Genomic DNA, 22,681 nt, shown 5'->3' with positions numbered 1-22,681 from the left:
ACTCTCTAACCTGAGCAATCTCTCGGATGTTTCTGAGTCCCAGATGTCATCTGTTAGTTCACAATAATGTTACTTTTTCAGATCTTTCAGATGTGTTGGGATAAGGATTTCAGATATGAAATATAAAAGAATCCAGATGACTCCAACATTTTAGTGTTATGTGGTCTTAAGTTCTGTATTCACTCTGAAATATTTAGTATTTCAACATAGCTATGTGGGACTTCAGTTCCCTTGTAGGCTGCATCTTTTAAGAAGGATGTGATGTTTGTGATTCTTCCTATAATGACATTTTTTATAATGACATTTTTAATGCAATAGGTACATGATTATGAGAAGAAAAAGGCAAATACTGAAACTATGGACTAGTATAGCTGAATTATCTTCACTTCAGAATTTTAACATCAATTATCATCTTAGGGGCTGGATTTATATTGTTTGTCTTAAAATACATAAGCTCACATGCTTGGTTCTTTGGTTAGCATACAACCTAGTAAGTTCAGATGCCATTTCCTTTTTTTTTTTTTTTTAATATTCATGGACTAATTAAGTTGTTTTCCTGATAGAGAGTAGGCTGTTTTTATTTTATTTTATAATAGAGTGTGATTCCAGACATTTTATCAGATTAAGTAGAGTTGGAGAGAAACCAAATATATAATTCAATGAGAAAACAAATCTTTACAAAAATCTAATAAGTTCTTAGAATTTAACAAATAAGTAGCAGAAGTTTGAAACCAATAAGCACATACATGATTCCACATTTATGGAAAATTGGAAATAATATGATTGAAAAAGTGACTCACCATGAGTGGACATGATAATTATAATTTTTAATTAGATAATAATTTGAATCCGGTGATGCTTTCCTTAATTAATCTTTTATTTTGTGTAAAGGTGGCATTGACAAAGCTCTAGTTCTCATATTTAATGAATCACCTCAAGGTGTATGTATAATTTTCTTAATATTTCTAATTCCAAAATAATATACTACATTCATACTTTGTCTCCTCCATATCCATCAAAGTCAGAAACAGTAGAACCATTATTAAAATAAATGAGTATATATCATTCTAGAAAATAAGAAAGGGAACTAACAACAAATAAGAAACCGAAATGAATTCCCCCACTAAAAAAAAAGGAAAGTAGGAGGGAACTAGCACTTGTAGTTCATGTCTACCGTTAGAAATAGAGCTCACACTGGTAGCTGAGGTCACCCAGTGAGGCCCGCGGCTGCTTCAGGAAGCTGCGGTTCAAGAACACTGTAGGCAGTGCTGCAAATATGTGTAAACTTAATCAGCGTATACGTAAGAAAATCCAAGCTCATGAAAGGCTAACAAACTCAACAAATAGAATTTGCACAAAGAAACATAGTAGAGCACTTGGATCCTGTCTGTACAATAAGTATATTTAGTGTGTCAGAGAAATAAACAAAGGACTTAAACCCTTTGAAATAAAAACAGGAGACTGTGAAAGAGAGAAAGGCGATGCTGGAAAAGATGGAAAGGTGATGCCGGGAAAGAAGTCAATTCAATGTGTGTGTAATTGTTGAAATGTACTTTTTGTCATTTTGAAGGTGATGTCAGAGAAAATGGTAGTTACCAGGTTTCGTTCTTCTCTTCCTTCTTCTCCTTCCTCTTCCCTTCTTTTAAATTCCAAGTTCCTTGTTTAATTTTTCTTTTTTCTTTCTTTTTTTTTTGTTGCTTGTTTTTTTAAGTTTTGTGGACACCTGGGTGGCTGGTTCAGCATCCGACTCTTGGTTTCAGCTCAGGTCATGATCTCAGGGTTGTGAGATCAAGCCTTAGGTGGGGCTCTCACTCACGAGGAGTCTGCTTGGGATTCATTCCTCTTCCCTCCCTCCACCTGTGCTTGTGCATGCACACACATGGGTGACCCCTCCCTAAAATATAAATAAGCAAAATCTTTGAAAAAATGTTTTTTTTTGAATAATATACATCTGGATTTTTTATGTAAAATTGCCATTTTTAAATGTTGGAAGTAGTTAAAATTAAGTATGGTGAGGCAATGAAAAGTGTCTATGTGCTGAACAGAGACCCAGGGCTCATTTGTCATTTCTGGCCTGCCCAGTCGAGTGATGAAAAAAGAAAAGAATAAGCAAGTCTCATTGCAGACCAGGTAAGTCTGGATAACAAAACTATAGTGCAGTCAGTAGCTTGGCCACAATTACTGGTGTGGGGTTGAGGAGGGAAATAGGTCTACCTAACATAGATTTTGTTATGTGGGGTCTGGCAGTGATCTACAGACAGAGGAATCTATATGTGAAGGAGGGGGCATTCAGGAACCTATGATTGGCAAGCTGAAATAATTTGAGATGCACTCTTTTCTCTTGCAAGGATAAGTTTATAGAAAGAATAAATAATAGGCAAATTATCAGAGACACCAAAATGAGACAATGGGGCCCCTAGGGTACGAATTTAAGAAGGCATTACTTGCAAGGTCATGAAGATCAGGCTTGCACAGACCTGGGAGTGAATGCGTCCTGACATCGTGTGCCCTGGATGTATCAATTGCCTCACTGTAGTGCTGGTTTTGGTGCTTATATTATGTCCAAACAATGATCTATTCCTTTTCATCTGATATGGCTATATTTCTGTTGGGAGTAGCAAATCTCAATGAAAAGTAGTTGAAAGAGTATTGAAAAGAAAAAAAAAAGATCTGGACACTAATGCCTATTTTGTGATGACAAATTTACAACCATTTGCCCAAGCAAATCAATTTTTATTTTATACTTATATTTTTCAATTATACCTCCAAAGTCTGCTATATTCACTTTCCTGGTTTGCATATTTATTCATTTCAGGTATTTATTGAGTTCTTACCTAATGTGTCAGTGCTAGGCAATCGATTATACATTGGTGAATAAAACAGAAAAGGGGGCTGCCCTTTGGGTTGATGACAATGAGAGAGAAAGAGACTTTAACATGTACTTAATAATTTACAAGGACTTATCGTTGTGCTAAGGACAATAAAAGAAGAGCTGACCATTATGGTTCATATCAGATACAACAGTCAAGGATCACCTCCAAGACCTAAGATCAGCCATCTATAAAACTTTGGGATGCAGTGTGATTGAGAAAATTCCTGCCAGAAGTCCTGAGACATCTGAGAAAGTAAACTATATACATCTTTTTTTAAATATTAAAGATAAAACTGAAACAATTCATGCATACTTTAAAAAATAGGAAGATATTTTTTTTCAAGTACGTAGAATAAAAGCAAAACACATTTGGTTATACCACGAAGATGCTGCTATTAAAGTTATTTTTTATTTCTCTTTAGTTTTGTCTCATGCCACACTTTAATAAATTCGTATTGCTCCTTAACACTCTTCTGCTCTTCTCTTTCTTCTTTCTTTTCCTTCTCCTACTCTTCCTTTTTTATTCTAGACATTTAAGATTGATTTAATTTTAATTTTATTTTAATTCCCATTTAAATTGAGAGCCACAGTGGCTCATTCCAACTCTTGGTTTTGGTTCAGGTCATGTCTTTTGGTCCTGGGATTGGCCCCATGTTGGGCTCTGTGCTCAACAGGGAGTCTGCTCGAGGATTCTCTACTTCTGCTCACCCCCTCCCTACTCATTCTCTCTCTCTCTCTCTCTAAATAAATAAATAATCTTTTAAAAATAAAATTGTTTTGGGGTATTTTAAGTTTTTGTTTGCTGTTGTGAATGAGGTCTGGTGTCTATGTTTTCTTTTCATAATTTTCATAATCTATACAGTCTAAATGTTTCACTGTACAGAAATTTTAAGAATAGAAAAAATTCTAAAGGAAAGAAATCACCCACAAATGTGTTATTTGGTTAATGTTTGCAGCATAATCTTTCAGGTTGTATGTTATACTTATAAAACAGAGCATCTTTGTTAGTCATATTAATGATTATGTTTTGTAATTATCATTTACTTATATACAAGAGTATTGAATTTTTCTATATAGACTTGCATATGCCATTATCCCATTGTACCTAATTACTAAGACTTAATCAAATGCTTTATCTTCATCTATTGAAGTAATCGTTATTTTCATATTTCACCAATTGATGAATACCGACTAGATTTATGATTTTTTGGAATGTAATGACCTTGCGTTCCTGGCATAAATTTATTCATGGTATGTTATTTCCATTTATTTTGTATGAATTTCCATAAATACTATACGAAATTTCTATATTACTCATTCCACATATCAAAAGTTTTCTTCTTATGCGAGAATCTTCTGATAGGACTTAATACTTCCTCTATTTTCATCACTTTCCTCCAACACTGTTATTTCTTTGACTTGCCATAGCTCACTCTGAGTCACTTATATGACATTAAAACATAATCTAATACTTTAGCCATTTTAATGGAATTCTATTACAAGAGAAGTGTGCTAGAAAATGTTTATCTCTTGACTCTTAGGAAAAAAAAAGTCATAATTTGTAACATTTGTTTGTTGCCTTGGTGCAGATATTCCCACAAGCTACCAATGTACATCACTGAACATGGATTTGAGACTTTCAGTAACTTCTAGAATCTGGCTCTAGCACCCTACTGAAACTGATGGTGCAGGAATTAGTCATTAAGATGCTGAATATAAGAAAAGTCTTAATAGTCCTAATATCATAAATGGAAATGGCCTTAGCAATAAGATAGGTTGTCCATATTCATATGAATAATTCAAGAAGCTTTTGAAGGCTTGCCATTCGATATATTGCAGTACAAAAGTACCGGAACTGGAGCAGAGACCTAGACATCAATTTGAGCTTTACCACTGACTGGTGTAAATACTTGAGCAAATAAACTAAATTTTCTAGTTTCTATATTAGAGGGAACAGGGGAGAGAGGGGGGGATGCTGTGTGGGTGTGTGTGTGTGTGTGTAACATATAGATATATATTTAACTCCAATTAAGGAAATTTCAGTGAGTGAGACATAAACCAACACATTCCTTCATAAACTGTACAAATTAACCATTTCCCAGCTGCCATAAAGAATAACTGCCTCTCAAGATCAGCTCAGGTCCCTAAGTCCTTAAGCCTTTTCTGACTATATTAAATTTTCATCCTATCATTTTCTTCTTTCTAATTCCTATGTTCATTTTCCCTATTTCACAATGTAACATGCATATTTGTATCATTTGTCTTATTCACATTCGATACATCCTGATTTTTCCTTTTCAGATAGATTTAAACCCCTGAATGTTGGGAGTCATAAAGCCCCCAAATATTATCAGATTGCCATGTGTATGCAGCTGTCCAATTAATGACTGTACACTAAATATGAAAATAGAATCTAACTCTAAACTTGAAAGAACATAAAATAAAGACAATTCTTGTGCAATGTTAACTTAGACCCATGATGGTATATTTGAACTTGAATTTTTGCCATTTTTATTGTTGATTGCCTAATGTAAGTGTCTGACAAATTATAATGCTTATCATTTGTTAAAGGCTTCCTACATTGCCAAACCCTACCAGGAGCTTTTACCATCTTTTTCATTGTTACAATACTTCCAATAGATAGGTCATTTCATCCCTTAGTTTTGAAACAAGGAAATTGTGGCCTTAGAGATATTAACCTGTCCAAGGTTATAAAACTTAAATGATTGTTCCAGGATTAATTTAGTTGTGCCTGTCTCCAAGCTCAAGTCGGAAAGTATGGCATCACAAGTGCCAAAAGGATGTTCCAGAATTCACATTGAAATTAAGAATATATTCAAATTTATGGAAGAAGAGACGAAATGCTCTGGGTCTAAATAATACTAATGGTTGGCCATATAGAAAATCGTAAGAGAGCTACTTGATTTAACCTTACCCTAGAAAGAACTCTAATTCTAGCCAGCAAAACTGAATCAGCCATTATAATGCAGGTGACGTGCAGAGAAAGACGCTTAGCCCATAAAAGTGATTCATGCACCCTCTTTCCGGAAACAACATTCCATTGGGGCAAATCAAGCCACAAGCTGTTTTTCTTTCTTTCTTTCTTCTTTCTTTCTTTCTTTCTTTCTTTCTTTCTTTCTTTCTTTCTTCTTTCTTTCTTTTCTTTGTTTTCTTTCTTTCTCTCTTTCTTCTTTTTCTGTCTTTTGTCCTGGCTAGGACCACCAATATGATGTTGATTAGGAACAGGGAGAGAAGAACACTTGCTTTGATCCTGACACAAGTAGGGAAGCATTTACTCATTTATCATGAAGCGGGATTTAGCTGTAGTTTTGTTATTGTTTTGTTTTTGCTTTTATAGATGTGCCTCATCAGGTTGAAAATGATTCCTTCTATTCTTAGTTTGTGAAGATATTTTTGTCACAAAGGAATTGTTGAATTATATCATAGGTATTGTTTGTTTCTACTGAGGTGGCTATATGTTTTTCTTATTCGGTTTATTAAATGGCAAATTAAATTGGTTTTCATAGGTGAAAATGCATTCCTGCATTCCCAAGATAATGCCCACTTGTCATGCATTATGTTTTATACATTTCTGAATTTGATTTGCAGTATTTGTTGAGGCTTTTTATGACTATAATCATGAGGGGTGTTGCTGTGGTTTTCTCTTCTTGTAATATTTTTGTCCAGTTTTTGTATTAGTGAATCCTGGACTTGTTAAGTGCACTGGGGAGGGTTTTTACCTTCTACCTTCTGGAGGAGTCTATACTGCTGATGTTATCTTCTTTAAATGTTTGGTAAAATTCATTAATGATGTATCTGGGCCTAAGATTGCTTTCGCTTTTAGTTGTTGGTGGTAGAAAGTTATTAACTTAAAATTCAAAGTCTTTAATAAGTATATAATTATAATAAATGCATTATAAATATAGAATTATATTCTATGTATAGAAATATATGCTTCTAGTAACATATGTCTTCTTGAGGAATCTTTGGTACATTGTGTCCTTTGAGAAATTTGTCCATTTTATCAAAATTATATGGTTTCACTCATACGGGGAATATAAGAAATAGTGAAAGGAATTATAGGGAAAGGAGGAAAATAAGTGGGAAAAATGAGAGAGGGAGACAAACCATGAGAGACTACTAACTCTGGGAAATGAACAAAGGGTAGTGGAAGGGGAGGTGGTGGGGGGATGGGGTAACTGGGTGATGGGCTGAGGGGGGAACGTGAGGGGATGAGCACTGGGTGTTATACTATATGTCGGCAAATCAAACTTCAATAAAAATAATTAAAATTTTAGAATTTATGGATATCAAGTGGTTTATAATATTCCCTCATTAGACTATTAATATTAGGGTGACCTGCTGGTGTGTCCTCTTTTTTCTTGCTAATATTATTTATCTTTACATTCTTTTTTCTTAAGCAATATTGCTAAAGTTTAGTGATTATATTGATGTTTTATAATAGTCAGCATTTGGTTTCATTTATTTTATTGGTTGTTTTCTGTTTACAAGTTCATTTCTACTTTTGTTTTATTATTTCTTCCTTTTGTTTGACTTGAGTTTCATTTGCTCATCTCATTCTAGTTTCTTAAGATGAAAATTAATATAATTGTTCTAAGACATATTTTAATATCATCATTTAACAGTATTTTTTCCTGTTTATTAGCCACATCACAGAAATTTTCTTTTTTAAAGATTTTATTTATTTATTTGAGAGAGAGAGAGAGCATGAGCAGGAGGGAGGGATAGAGGGAGATGGAGAAGCAGACTCTCCCCTGAGCAAGGAGCCAGACATGGAGCTAGATCCCAGGACCCTGGGATCATGACCTGAGCCAAAGGCAGATGCTTAACTGAGTCACGCAGGTACCCTACATTATTTTCATTTTCAATAAAATATTAAAAATATTTTCTGATGCTCCTTGTGACTTCTACTTCAACCCATGGGTTATTTAGAACTGTGCTGTTTAGTTTTAGGTCTACTGATGAGCTGAAGGCATATGCTCTTGTTCTTTATTGCCAAGTTCTTCTATTTCTATCATTTTCATTTAATTCCTTTCTATAGTTTCTAATGCTCTGCAAAAACTCCTCATATATTCATTCTTGATATATATCTTTCTCATTATAACCTCTAACATATAGCTATTTTGAATTTTCTACCTGATAGTTCCAACATCTGGTCATCTCTGAGTCCTTTCCTATTGATTCATTTGCCTCTTGACAATGGATTGTTATTCTTCCCCCCCCACCCCCTTTGGCTTGCATGTCTTGTAATTTTTCTTATACAGTATACAATATCTTTTGTAGAAAACTGGTAAAAACTGTCAGGGTCAACTTTTTTAGATCTCTGCCAGTAGCACCCAGTGAAATGTTTAATCAAAACCCAGCTGAATCCCAGTGAAGAATAGTGAGCTTCAGGGTATTTAAACATACTCTGGTCCCATCTCCTGCTTTCTAACTCATAAGTGTCTTTAAAAAAGAAACCAAACAAGTCTACAGGTACTAGAAGGAGTAAAATGAACCTTATTTGCAAAGAAATGTGGTTGGGTTATTTGTTTGTTTGTTTGTTTGTTTGTTTGTTTGTTTATTTACCTGTCTAGTGGCTTCCTGTAGGACCATTACAAAAGGCTTGCCTTTAACTCACCTACCTCACAATTCCCCTAGTGTTGAGGCAGCCCCTGCAGAGACATTTGTTTAAAATTTCTACAGGCAATTATGTTAGTTGCTGTTGCCTTGGGAAATGGATGACAGTTGGAGCAAACAATAGACTTAACTAAAAGTTTGGAAGGAAAGGCTGGGTATTGAGATGCATAAGGCCTTGGTAAGCTCTGACATATTCCTGGAATTCTAGAAGGCGATGCACATACCCATGGCAATGCTATTTATGATTGGAGTGACAATTGTTCACTGGTGGAGGGTTTCTCTCAGTTTGTGTTCCGCTCTCGGTTTTAGCCATCCTGGATACCCGTGCTACAGTGGTGTTCTATTAAGCCATTCTTGTTTTTCCCCAAGGTTGGCTTGTACTTGGTACTTGTCTCGTGTGGTAGAGTTCTTCAAGGCTTAGGCAAGCTCAGTGTGGCCTGAGATACAGGTTTCTGGCAATGTACCTGCTCCCCCTTCCCATGGTAGGCAGCCAAACTGTGACTTGTGTTTGTGGTGGGCATAGAAGACATCCCTATTGGTATCAGTGTAGAGTGATACGCTCAGAGCTGTTAGCTGCCCCCTTCCCTGGGGGTTGAAGGCTTTTGCTTGTGTCTGGAAGTTGTCTGCTGCTGCTTCAGAGACATAGGATGGATTTTGAGAGGAAAGGATGGAAACCTGTGACTTTCCTAGGAGGGATCCAAGACCTTCCTGCATGCCCACCAATTAAAAAGGAGACCCTCTCTTGTATCTCCATCTGTCCTCAGTCTTTCTTATGAGCACCCGATGGAAGTCTGGATGGATATAAGTCTAACTGTGGATACAAATTTCCTTGTTTTGATGGTTCCAGGGGTTCTATGTAGTCATTTCAATCTATACCCATCCTTCATAAATGTATGAAAAACTTGGCTAATTTCTTCTCACTTGCTTGTGTGGTGGCACTATCTGTTCTCATACTCTGCCCTTCTGTAATAAGCCAGTCCTGTTTTTCTTGGGAGAATCTGTCTCTCCTTAGATTTCAGGTTTTTTGTCTGATTTAGGAATTCAGCTCCATTATGTGCTAAGAAAGAGTTATTTTTGTGGTTTATCCATGTGGCTGTTACTCATTATTATCAGGAGAGTGGCAACACCTTCTCCAGAACTCTACATCCTAGACATACAGGGAACCTCCAGTAAATTTTTGAATCCTAAAAATATATGAAACATTAAAATGAAGGAACGGTAAGCTAAGTCTTCTATGTCATGGTTTCTGTTCCCTGACTGTGGAAATTTATGGAATAAGTTATAATACGTTTTTCTAGAATATTCTTCACGAATAAGACATTTATGACACAGTCATTTCTTTCATGTGACTCAAGTCACTGCTATAAAGTGATTAAAATGTAGTTACCGGACAGCCAGGTGGCTCAGCGGTTTAGCACCACCTTCAGCCCAGGGCATGATCCTGGGGGCCTGGGATCGAGTCCCACATCAGGCTCCCTGCATGGAGCCTGCTTCTTGCTCTGCCTGTGTCTCTCCCTCTCTCTCTCTCTCTCTCTCTCTCTCTCTCTCTCTCTCTCTTTCTCTCTGCGTCTCTCATGAATAAATAAATAAAATCTTTTTAAAAATGTAGTTACCCTTTAGCAAAAGGATATTTTTATTTTTATTATTTTATGAAATTGCAATACTTAAGAGTTTTTCTTAAAATGTTTGTCACATGCTGACAAAAGACATTTGAAGAGTAGAGGGAGGACTTGTGTCACTGTACAGATTTTGTTGTACATGTTTTTAATATAAAACTACTAAAATTTTTAAATAATAGACTTTCACACACTGAATTTATTTGTTTTTTGTTTGTTGCATTCCTCTCACTTGATGGTTTTGTACAATTTCCACCCCCAACCTCCAACCAACTAGAAATATTTTTTTATCATGAAACAGAAAGGCTTTTCAAAATTTATGTCACACTATGTGTGGATACTCATATTATCACCATCAATTACTTTCCTATTATTATGTTATCATTATTAATTATTTCATGATTCATGTCTTTTACTGGCTCCATCTAAGCATTTGTTTGAATATTCACCTTTACAGAAGGGTACCTTCTACCTTATCCAGTCTAAAATAATAACTATCCTCCCCAATATCACCATCTATTTGGCTACATTGTTTTTCAGTTTTCCTCAAAGAAAATTAGAACATGACATTATATATTTTTTCATCAAGGAATATGGAGCCTTTATTTTTAACATAATTACTGTATGTTAGAAATATGAGAGTATTTTTTTTAACAAATGTAAATGATTACTAGAAGAAACAATGACAAAAACAACTGGTATTTTATGTGAACCCATAAGAGCTTAAGTTTCAACATCAGCCAAAAAATTTGCATTTTAGTTTCACATCTGACTGTTTTGAGATCTTTCTTTGATTTTTAATGATGCCCTAACAGGCATTGTGATAGCAGACAACATGAGCTAAGAAAGCATTCTCAAACATTGTTATTTTGCCAGTCTCCAGTTCATCAAGGTACTTGTTTATAACAGCATGGATGATAGCCACTTGTTCATCACCAGCCATGAGAGCACTGTCCTTGTTTCAAGAACTCAGTCAGACACACACTAGGACTCAGGAATTGTCAGTGGCAGCATTGAGGTCAGAACTGAACTGGAAAAAAAAAGTAGTGACCTTAGGATAATGTGGCAATTCATCATAACTGCGACCTTGTTTATAGCCCTGGTTTGGATAATAAACCCAACGTGTAGAATGGACAAACCAACATCAATGAAAGGTAATACCTTTGAAGAATAATTCTACCTTACTCACGGGAATGAACTTGCAAGAGGGCTGGGATTTGTTGTGCACGTTGGCATACCTCAATGCTGCAAGAGTGCCGGGTAGACAGGCAGATTTTGTGAATGAATGCAATGGAAGTATTCATTGGATGAATGAGTGAATGAATGTACAAATTTTTAGCCAAATTCATTCTTTTTTGTGTATCCTGATATGAAAACGCCCGAGAGGCATCACATCATCCCGTATTTCCAACCAAATTTTAAAGTATAAGAAACTGGAGAAGCAAAATCTGGCTACAAAGTGTGTACTAGTAGATGAGAAGAGAAGATATGGGTTGTAGAGGTTGTAGACATAACATAATTAGAACAGATATATATTTCAGAGATACAAAGAAGGTAGATATCAGGCTACCAGATAGCAGCAAGGATAAACTGAGTGAGCAGAGAGCTCTAGAATTAAGAGGAAGTGAGAAATCTGGAACAAACAGTTACTAAAGGATCAGGTAATATTAATAATGTTGGAGGGGGCAGGAATAAGGTTTTAGCCACCCTGTAACTTACATCAGGATGCCTAACTTCCATGTGCATATTACTATTTTAAATGTTAAACATTTGCATTAAAACCTATTTACACTCTTAATTTACCTTGCAGAGTCTCCACCATATGTGTATACAGCGGAAAACTTATTACTCTTACACATTTCAGATGATGATGTCTCAAATGAATGAAGGAAAGGAAATGTTAATTCTTCTAACGAAGCCCTATTCTTTCCATATCAATTCAGGCCTCCTTATCACATCCTGGCCTCCAGTGACACAGAGAAGACGTCTCTGTTTCTTCCAAGGTGATACTAATAAGAGCTAACATTTGTTGAAAGTTGACTCTACATCAGGCACAATTTCTCATCTCTTTGAGATGAGAAGCTAAAGCAAAGAAAAATTAAGTCATTTGCCTAGAATTGTTCAGCCAGGATGCAATCCAAGAAGTTTGGTTTTACAGCCTGTGAGTTGACCACTATGCAAAATGGTTTTCCCAGTGATAACAGTTCTTTTGAAAACAGGAACAGAGCAATGGTTGCAAGCCTGAATATGCTGCTATCATGGTGGGTTGAAGTTCATCACTATCATCTTTATGAAAGTCTTGTTTTCCAAGTCAGACCTGAGTCAATGGCCAGCCTGTTCACAGGGCCTCCAGGATTCTTGGCATACATAACATTCCCCAGAGTCTGTAAGCCAGACTCTCTTCTCTATGTATGACACATTGTGAAATTGAGCCCCAGAGTGGGCTCCACACTGGGCATGGAGCCCGCTTAAGACTTTTTTTTTCTCTCCCTCTTCCTTCGCCCTTTCAACCCCCTCTAAAAAAACCCAAACCCAAACCCAAACCAAACAAAACAAAACCAATTCTTAAAATCTATCTTACAGGATTGTGTGGGGAGGCAGTTTTCTATGTCATTAAATGGCAAGAAGTATCATGGGTGGTATTCTTGAGAAGGTTGTAAATGGCTCATTGTCCAAAATCATCTCTCTCACTAACATGACCAAACATTATTACTTCTACAGTGTTCTCTCTTTTCTAACCTCATATAAGCCCATATAGAGACCAAAGGATTTAAAGGCACATCTGCTTACTTTACAGCTTTATCTAGGCCTGACTTTAATAATCACGATGAAATTTTCTTTACTCAAACAATAAAGGACTCAAAATTGTCAATTATGTCACCTTTGGTAGTCTCACAGCACCTTGGGAATGGTGAAGGGTAGAGTCTAATTTCCCCAGTTTACAAATGGAACCCTGAATAAGGTTATTAGTTTTCAGAGTCCCATTATAGAGTGAAGGCCAGACAGGTACTAGGACAACTATCTGCCAGTGTTTTAGTGACTGTTGTTAGGACTTCCCCATACCACTAACATCTCCATAATAAAAAAAAAAAAAGAAAACCAGGCTTATAAAAAATGCATAAAATCAAGAGAATCGTGGTCACATGGCCATGTCTGTGCTTAAAAAACTGGGTACCAACCTATTACATACACCCTTTGTTACATATATAATTCTTATAAAGTTGTTACTTTGGAAACTCCTTTTGGTGGACTAGCTTTCCTTAGGAAGGGTCAGCAGGCTGGTCATATATTTTTACTGTAATTTTAGTAATTGGTCCTAAGTGCTCTATTACCTGCATAAGAATGCATCAGCAACACTGTGAAGATTCAGACCCACTAAATTAAGGAGTTACAGATTGTTTAGAGAGATGATATTAACATACGTGAAATAAGATCAGAATGTCTAAAATAAACCTACAAAATGTGGTGACTCTTACCACTAGTACTCCAGGAATTCATAAAAGAAGCAAATTAGTGAGCCCTAGAGAAGACAAAGAAGAGTGCACCAAAGAGCTGCTCTGAAGGAGCAGACCCAGGGTCTGATTCAGAACTCACTTTCCATCCAGGGTGGCAGGCCTCATAACTTCCCTTTAGCAATTTTTGAACATTACTGTTGACCCATCACTGCCATATGCTGCCTATTTTTTTTGCCTTATCAAATGTGAATATTGTTTTTATGTCCCTGTATTACCATAGGGTATGTGTTGGGAATATAATTTGTTTTTTTAGTTCATAAATACATAAATCAAGAGGAACCATAGCCTGATCTGATATAGAGAATATCATAAGATTAGAGTGTTGGCCTTACGTGTTGAGTTGTCTTTCTTGAGGAGGGAGTGAGTATATTTTGTGGGCAGGAAAGAAGAGAGTAAATATTTGTGACAAAGAGAGTAAACCATAGTAGACTTTATACGTTTTCAAAATAGTAGCTGCTCCTTTTTATGGAAGTATTATACACCCCAGTTCTATTGACATCGGGTGTGGCCATGGGATTTTCTGTGCCTCCTCATGTGAAAAGATGTCCTTTTCATGTTGTAATGTGCACACATCAATACCCTTCAACTGTACACCGCTTTGCGGACATCAAGCATCTCCAAGTGACTTGCTTTGTCTAGAGAAATGTGAACATATGTGAAATGTTTAATGACCCCTATCATTTGTGTGTGTGTGTCCTCCACAAGAAAAATGTCATTGTCCCAGGTGAGACTGCGCTATCACTTTGAGACTAGCATAGAGATTGTGTAAAGAGAAGCACAGAGCAATTGGGATGATTAGCACAGCATGCGTGAGAATTTCCTTCCGTTGTAAACCACTAAGAACTAGGAATTGTTTATTATCACAGTGTAGCTTCTCCCAGCTGACTGAGACAGAGAGGTAGCGTTCATATTAGCGGTAGGAAAGACATATCCTCGTAGGACAGTAGCAGACATGAGTCAAGAACGTTGCACAGTGTTTTTGAGGAGTGATAGAGAGGTGAACCTGAAGAGAACAGAAGTGCTGCAAAGAAGTGAGGTATGAACATTTGCATGTATGTCTTTTTTTAGGCCTGAAAACCAGGCACCAGAGTTTGGACTTGATATGGTAACACTGCTAAGCATTTAGGTTTTTAGCGAGGGGCTCACACGATGAAAACCCATGTAATGATAACTAATTTGGCTATTAATTATAATCAGAAAAATTGGATGAGAAGGCAACAGAAATTCTGGAAAAGCTAAAGAAAGGGCTGATATTATTACCTGATCATGGTTGAAATGTAGCCCATACCAGAGGAGCTAGGAAGAAAGTGAGGAACAGAACAATTCTTTATGAGTAAAACTATGGAGTTCTCTTTATTTACAGAACATCGAGAATAAAGAAGAGGATGAGTCAAAGGTAAACCTTATAGTTTCAAATCTAAGGAGCTGGGACAATGGAAACATGATGAACAGTGACAGGTAAATTAGTAGAAAGGGCTAATTTTGATTGAACACTTTGGAGTAAATATTTTATTTTTTATTTTTATTTTTTTTGAATTTATTTATTCATGAGAGACAGAGAGAGAGAGAGAGAGGCAGAGACACAGGCAGAGGGAGAAGCAGGCTCCACGCAGGGAGCCCGACGTGGGACTCGATCCCGGGTCTCCAGGATCATGCCCTGGGCCGAAGGCAGACGCCAAACCACTGAGCAACCCAGGGATCCCCAATTTTTTATTTTTTAAGATAAACCATTCAGTGAAAAATTGGAGAGCCTTCTAACCCGGATCAGCTATCAGGTCCCATGATAGAAATTTTTGAATCATCTTTGTAGAGATTATCACTAAAGCTAAGTAAATGAATGAGTCTCCCCAAATAAAACAGCCAAAATACAAGAAAATTTAGGTTGGGGATTGGAAGGAGGCAGAGAAGTTATAGCATCAAGAAGTAGGATATGCATTTCTACTACATAGAAGTATTATCACAGAATTAACTTTTTTCCCCAAAGTTGGCTTATTTTGGCTTCTCTGTAAGGTCACTATTGGCTTTTCTTGTTTCACAAATGACATAAACTAAAGGGGGTGGGTGGGGAGGAGTTAATTTTGTTAGCGCTGCACTGATGGACATTGGCAGAACTGGAGCTCAAGCCAGAACAATCCTTTCATCCCAAACTTGGTGCTCTTTCCACTTTGCTAATGGATTTTTCTACCAAGCACCCATTCTTTTGAAAATAACAACATCTATACACACTTAGCATTTGAGAAGTCCTCTAAGTTTCTCTAATCATTCCTGAAGAAGGCATGACACAAGACTCAGAGCAATCTAACTCTCCAAGAGACGTGCCTCCACTCTGGACTCATGACTTGTTGATTTACCCATTCTCCGCACAGAGTCCACTCACCATATCGAACCCAGAAATGCTGCCAGCTTGTTCACAGGGAATGCTTCAGACTTATTTCTCTATTACTTTTGAGAACCAGTTCCCTGAGGCAGTAACAAAGCTCCTGAGCAGCCCTTTCATCATCCCATCCAAAATATAAAGCATCTTTTAGCTTTGAAATTGAGCATCGCGAGGGCTGGAAGGGCATAATTTATCCCATGTTCCTATGAGTCACATATTTTAACAAAGCCCAACTTGTAATCTTTTGTCACAATGTTGTAAAAGCTTTTCTTCAGTATTATTCCTGTTCTTGCTTAGATTATTAGGAATAATTTAAGCTATAATTAAAAATAACATTTTAGCTCCCATTCTTCTAGTAGGCATTTTACAAATTATTTTTTTGTTTGCTTCAATCCAGCACTGTGAAATTACCAGCAAATGTTTGGATTTTGGTCCAAACATATGCATTATTTATCGAGTACAAAATAAAGAAAAGTGAAATTCATTGCCATTGCTCTTAGTTGTTTTCTTTTCCCTAAGATTACCTAAATAATTTAGCTTCATAAACTACCACACTTCACTTTGGAAAAGCAGGCCTAAAGACTTTGTTGAGTTGGACCTAGATGTTCAGGTTTTCTGATTGAAGATGCATAGAAAGTGAGCAGCCCTAAGCAGATGTTGGGTGGTATCTTGTGCAGAGGTCTCTACGCTGATAGCTCAGTTCTCCGGGCTCCAGCTCGCCTCCTAGGAGATTGCAGACGAGACTCCAGCAGTTTCCTATTGACCCAGTTGATTGGAACTAAAAACTCTCCATACATGCGTAGCATAGCCCCTGGGAGAATAAAATAATCTAAGCAGAGCTGGATTTGAGAAGCGCTCAAAAAGCCTGGAATTTTCTCAGCGTGCCTAGCACCAGCTGTGATCAGAAGATGTGGTGTGTGTGGTTCTTAGGCTTCTGGATCAATAACTTGGCAGTATGCAGGAAGATGAACCATTTCACTTCTGCTGCAAGGTAAGAGATATTTCCATCCCCAAATAGCTCCTTTCACTTAAATAGCAAAGTCATACCAACCGAATCTCCTTTTCCAGCTTCATTTGGATCAGTAGATCATCTTTTAAAATGCAGATATCCTGGACCACTTACGGGGTATTTAATACTAGAGTGGAAAGATCCTTCAGATTCCTTCTTTTCCCTAACATTGAATAAAACCCATTCACTCTGAGGACAGTTAAAGACCAGACTTCTGAGGATCTTGAAAGCCAAGAATCCTCTATATTGGTTGTGTTAGGCAATGCTGAACTTTCTTGCACTTCTGCAAGAATGAAAAAAATATGGTTTAAAAAAAATTAGCCCACAATTTCTTGGGTGTGGATTAGATCATTACAAAATGATAGACAAAAAAAAAAAATGATAGACAAGCGCAACCTCAGACCGATGAGTCAGTGGACATTCCTTATTTCCTGCTCTGTCACAAACCTACTATGTGATCATGGACAGTTCATCTTAGTTTCAGTTTTGTCACTTCTAAAATGAGAATGTTGGAGGAAAAAAGGCAGGAACAGACCCATAGATAAAGAGAACAAATGGATTGATGATTGTCAAAGGGAAGAGAGGTGGAGGGATGGGCAAAATGGGTGAAGGGGAGTGGGAGGTACGGGCCTCTAAGTATAGAATAAATCCCAGGGATGAGAGCTACAGCACAGTCAGTAGTACTGTAATAGTGTGCACAGTGACAGGTAGTGACTACACTTGTGGTGAGCAGAGCACAATGCATAGAGCTGTCAAGTCACTATGTTGTGCACCTGAAATTAATGGAGCATTGTGTGTCACTTCAATGCTCACTTGACACTTCAATAAAACACAACACACTTCCATTAAAAAAATAACAATCCTGTCACTTACCTGAAAATCACTGATTAAATCACATTTCACAAGAAAAATAAATAAATAAAAATTTAAAAAATGAGTGTGATGTTAGTTTTTTGTAAATTTGTATATATGCTTTATTTTTTGTATATATGCTTTAATTAGTTTATTGAGATAGAACTGACATGAAATTTTATTAGGTTCAGATGTACAACATATTATTTGATAATATGTATTAATAACTTATATTACGAAGTGATCATCGCAGTAAGACTAGTTAACATCCATCACCACACAGTTACACATTTTTTTCTTGTGATGAGATCTCTAAAGATTTATTCTCTTAGTAACTTTCAAACATGCAATACATTGTTTGTTTATTTAATGATTTTATTTACTTATTCATGAGAGACAGAGAGAGGCAGAGAGAGAGGCAGAGGGAGAGGCAAGCTCCATGCAGGGAGCCTGATGTGGGACTGGATCCCTGGACTCCAGGATCACACCCTGAGCCAAAGGAAGACACTCAACCACACAGGCGTCCCGACATTATTAACTATAGTTACAATAATTATTAACTGTAGTCACACATTCCAGACAACAAGATATCACCTCCCACTTATTAGAATGGCTATTATAAAAAAGACAATAAATAACAAGTGTTGGCAAGGATGTGGAGAAAAGTTAGATTATTTTGAGATTCCTTCTAGCCCAGATTTAAAATGAAAGCAATCATCACCATAGAATCATAAAACCACGGTGCTTAAAGTTGGAACATACCTCGGCAATCACTCTACCTCCCATCCAATTCAGGAATTCTTCTGTAGCATCATTGATTAAATAATAATCTATAGCTGAAGACTAACTCTGAGATGAAGCTCTTCATCGTATAAAGCAGATTCTTCCAAGAAATAGGTGGAACAGCCAACAGCACGGTTGACTGCTGGAACTCTAGGATTATCCCTTTCTGAGTTTGAAGGGGGTCACTAGCTGAGTGACCTTGGGAAGGTTAACCTCTGTAAGCTTCAATGTCATCATTTGTTTAAAAAGATGATATATTACCATCATTAGTACTACTATTATCAACGAAGACTTTCTTTCTTTTTTAAATTCTTTTTTAATTTTTTTAAAGATTTAATTTTTATTTATTCATGATAGACATAGGGAGAGAGAGAGACAGAGGCACAGGCAGAGGGAGAAGCAGGCTCCATGCCAGGAGCCAGATGTGGGACTCGATCCCGGGACTCCAGGATCAAGTCCTGGGCCAAAGGCAGGTGCCAAACCGCTGAGCCACCCAGGGATCCCCAAGAATCCCCCTTTCTTAATGTCTCCTTTTAGTAATTCCCATCCACTGACCCTGTCATCCTACTTCTTGGCTATAAATCCCCAACCGACTTCGTTGTATTTAAAGTTCAATACACCCTTTTCAATAGTCTTGATGAAAGCCTTCCTTGCCATTTTAACGAGCATCAGGATGATTTCTATTTAACATTAATTATTAGAAAGTTCTCCTTCATGTTGAGCCTGAGAGCATATCTAGTATCACTTCCTCCCCACTCATCCCAGGAAAGTGCTGGATGCATAAATAACATTTCTATTCCTTCTTTCACAGGAAAATCTTTCAAACACACAAAGAAAGAGATCACATATATCAAATCTTCTTTATTTCAGGTTAAACACTCCCATTTTCTTCAGAGTCCCAGATCATTATCATTTGGGGCCCTCTTCTGTGAACATACTTGAATAGGTCATGTGGCAATCATAACACTTCAAAAGTGAGCATACAATCTGAGAACACAATGACAACATTGTCTTTCTTGGTCTAGGCCCTGCAGTTCTATGAAGTTGACCTGAGATAGCGTTCATAGACGCATTAAACATTGGCAGCTGCATCACACCTTGGCACACAAGTACTGATATGATTCTGGGTTTTCCCTAACTTTGAATCTTAGCAGTTGATTTTTTTTCTTTTAAAACTAAGTATAGGATTTAAAAATAGGGTGGAATTATTCAGGACAGACTTCCTCAAAAAAGGCATTTCTAGTCATCTCATGAAACAATGATGGACATGTGTCTTGTGAACTGAGACTTGAAAAAGATGATGGACCCTAATGATGAAGTGTGAATATTTTCTAACGGTAGGATGGAATACAGAAAGGCATGGAGAAGGGAATTAAAGAAAGTAATATCTCAGCTAAAAGCTGATTTATCATTACTCACTGCTTTGCTTCCTCCATTACCCACATGCCATTTGCTAATTCTGATCTCCATGCCTTGCACCCCTTTCTTAACACTGGGGGATTTGTCTCCAAAGCACCTTAGAGCTGGTTATGTCAGTTTTCCAACTGGATTTTTTCAGTATGTATTATTTTTTTTCTTTGTTTTTTTTCCTTTTTTTTTCAGTATGTATTATTATTCTCCTGGAACAAAAAAGCAACTTAGTAGAGAAAGTTTTGAAAGTATAGAAAAACATCTTTGATCTGAATTATATATATAGCTATTGATAGGTGTATGGTATATATACATATTATATATATATTATAAAAAATATATATATATATATACTTATACTTATGCCAGTATATATATAATAAAAATGTCTCTTCTTCCCTACAGATTCCACTTCCCAGAGGTAACCCCTGCAATTTACTTGTCTGGGTCCATCCTCCTTTTAAGCTGCAGATTCTTTGAATATGTAAACTGAATTTATTCAATGGTTTTAAGCCCATGATCAAAGATAAAGTCTTTATAAAGATGAGATCCATAAAGTATTGACTCCTCCCAGACAAAATTTCAATACGTGGCCAGTATTGCATATGACATATTACTTAAAAATAATACATAAGGGTGAAAAGGAGAATTCACTACCCTGTAACACAATTACCCGGTAAGTGAGCAAATGTTTTTGTCTGAAAAAAAACTTGGCACAAACTAAGCATTCTTGATGCCATTTAGACCTTTAGAAATTACTCTGGGAAATAAGCTTAAGTTGCACCCAGATAGAGGAATTTTGCCCAAAGACACAGGGTTGTTAGCCTTTTGTGCATCTCAGCAGCATCCAGCAGCACTAAAAATGAAAATTGGATTTAACTATAGCAACAAACATTGTCACATAGGGTAGACGAAACAAAAGTAACCAGGAGAACAAGCGTTAGAGATGATAAAAGCTCAGTATCTTGGCAACCTTTTGTGTTGCGTTATTTTTAAAAAATGGATAATATTGTGCTCTATTTCTAATTTATTCAGCCACTTGCTGAGTGATAGCAACGTTATAACTACAAAAACTGTATGTCATCTTGACATTATGAGTTTTTCTTAAATACAGTAATACTTGTCTCATTTTTTTCTTGTTTAGTTTTGTTGTGGTGGGAAGAAAACCCGAAAAGAGGTACTTACTGGACTCACCTTGGCTGCCTGGCTGACAAGTCACTGTTTTGTCTATTTTTTTTTTTTTAATTTTGAGAAATATATTTCTTAATGTTTCTTTTAGGGAAAGATTAGAGAAAATATGATTTCAGTCTCCTCTTTTTAGAGTGGAAAGAACGTATTAGTCTGGGCATGTGAAATACATTTCATATGAAACGTGAAATACATTTACAAAGTGTATGGTAAAGGCATAAGTGAACAGGGTCATTGAAAGACAAACAGGTACTTAATAAAGTTCCACAAGTACTAAATGCCATTTCTTTTTTTTCTTATTTTTTTTATTTTTATTTTTATTTATTTTTTCTAAATGTCATTTCTTTTTTCTTTTCTTTTTTCTTTTTATTTTTTTCTTTCTTTATTTTTTTCTAAATGCCATTTCTGCGCAGGACACTGTACTGGGTGCTAGCGACGTGGGTACAGGTTAAATATGAAAAAGCCCGTGCCCTCGTGTCTTTCGTAGACCAGCAGCTAATAATAGTCTCTTATAATTTTCATGATTTATATCTTTCAAAGATCTTTTACAGCTAACATGAGGTAAATAGCTTAAAATTTATTTATGCATCATTCATAACTAGCTGGCCTCTTAGTTATTGTTCAGAAGGAGTGCGAACCATTATTAAATTCAGCATCTCTGCTCCTCCTCTTCCATCAAGGCTATGAAGGGGGGGGTGATGTTCAAAGCAGCTCAAAGGCAAATCAAAAAACCTCTGTGAAGTGCGCCTCCCTCCCTGCTCCCCAAGTGCACTTGCAGGTTGAGTCCGACCAACTGAAACCTCTCAAATTTGTGAAGATCAGACCAGCAATTTTACAAGAGGCTGTGTCACAATATGTCATGCCCTAAGGTGTTTCTCCTCCTCCTTCTCCTCCTCCTCCTCCACTTCCTCCTCCTCCTTCTTCTTCCAAGGCATGAACACCTTCTCTTTTTTCAAAGTAAACTTTATCCCCAGTATTGGACTTAAACTGAAGACCCTGAGATCAAGAGTCACAGGTTCTATCGACGGAACCGGCCAGGAGTCCCCCAAATTTCTGGATATAGATTCGTACCTCCTGTGATCACCATCCGGCATATCGTAATTCAGTTAATGCCAACAAGCGGGTGTGGTGCTCTTAATCTCTTTTTCTATGTAATTTCTCCCCCCCCCCATTAGTTCTTCTGACGGTTTCGCTATGCCCAGCCCAGTCAACACTTGTCAAATCTATGAGTGAATGAATGAATGAACAACACTTGACCCTTTCTGGGATCCCCTGGAGAGCACTGCCCACCTGTGTTTGCTATGGGTGCTGTTCTGCTTGGACAAGGCCCTAACACTACTGTGATTGCAGCTGCGTCACTCCCCCCACCCCCAACCCACCCCCAACCTGTAAAGGAGTGTCTCCAAAAGACATGTCATC

Source organism: Canis lupus, chromosome 13 (genome assembly GCF_011100685.1).
Source record: "Canis lupus familiaris isolate Mischka breed German Shepherd chromosome 13, alternate assembly UU_Cfam_GSD_1.0, whole genome shotgun sequence".
Classification (NCBI taxonomy): domain Eukaryota; kingdom Metazoa; phylum Chordata; class Mammalia; order Carnivora; family Canidae; genus Canis; species Canis lupus.
Note: the sequence above shows the minus strand (reverse complement) of the source record.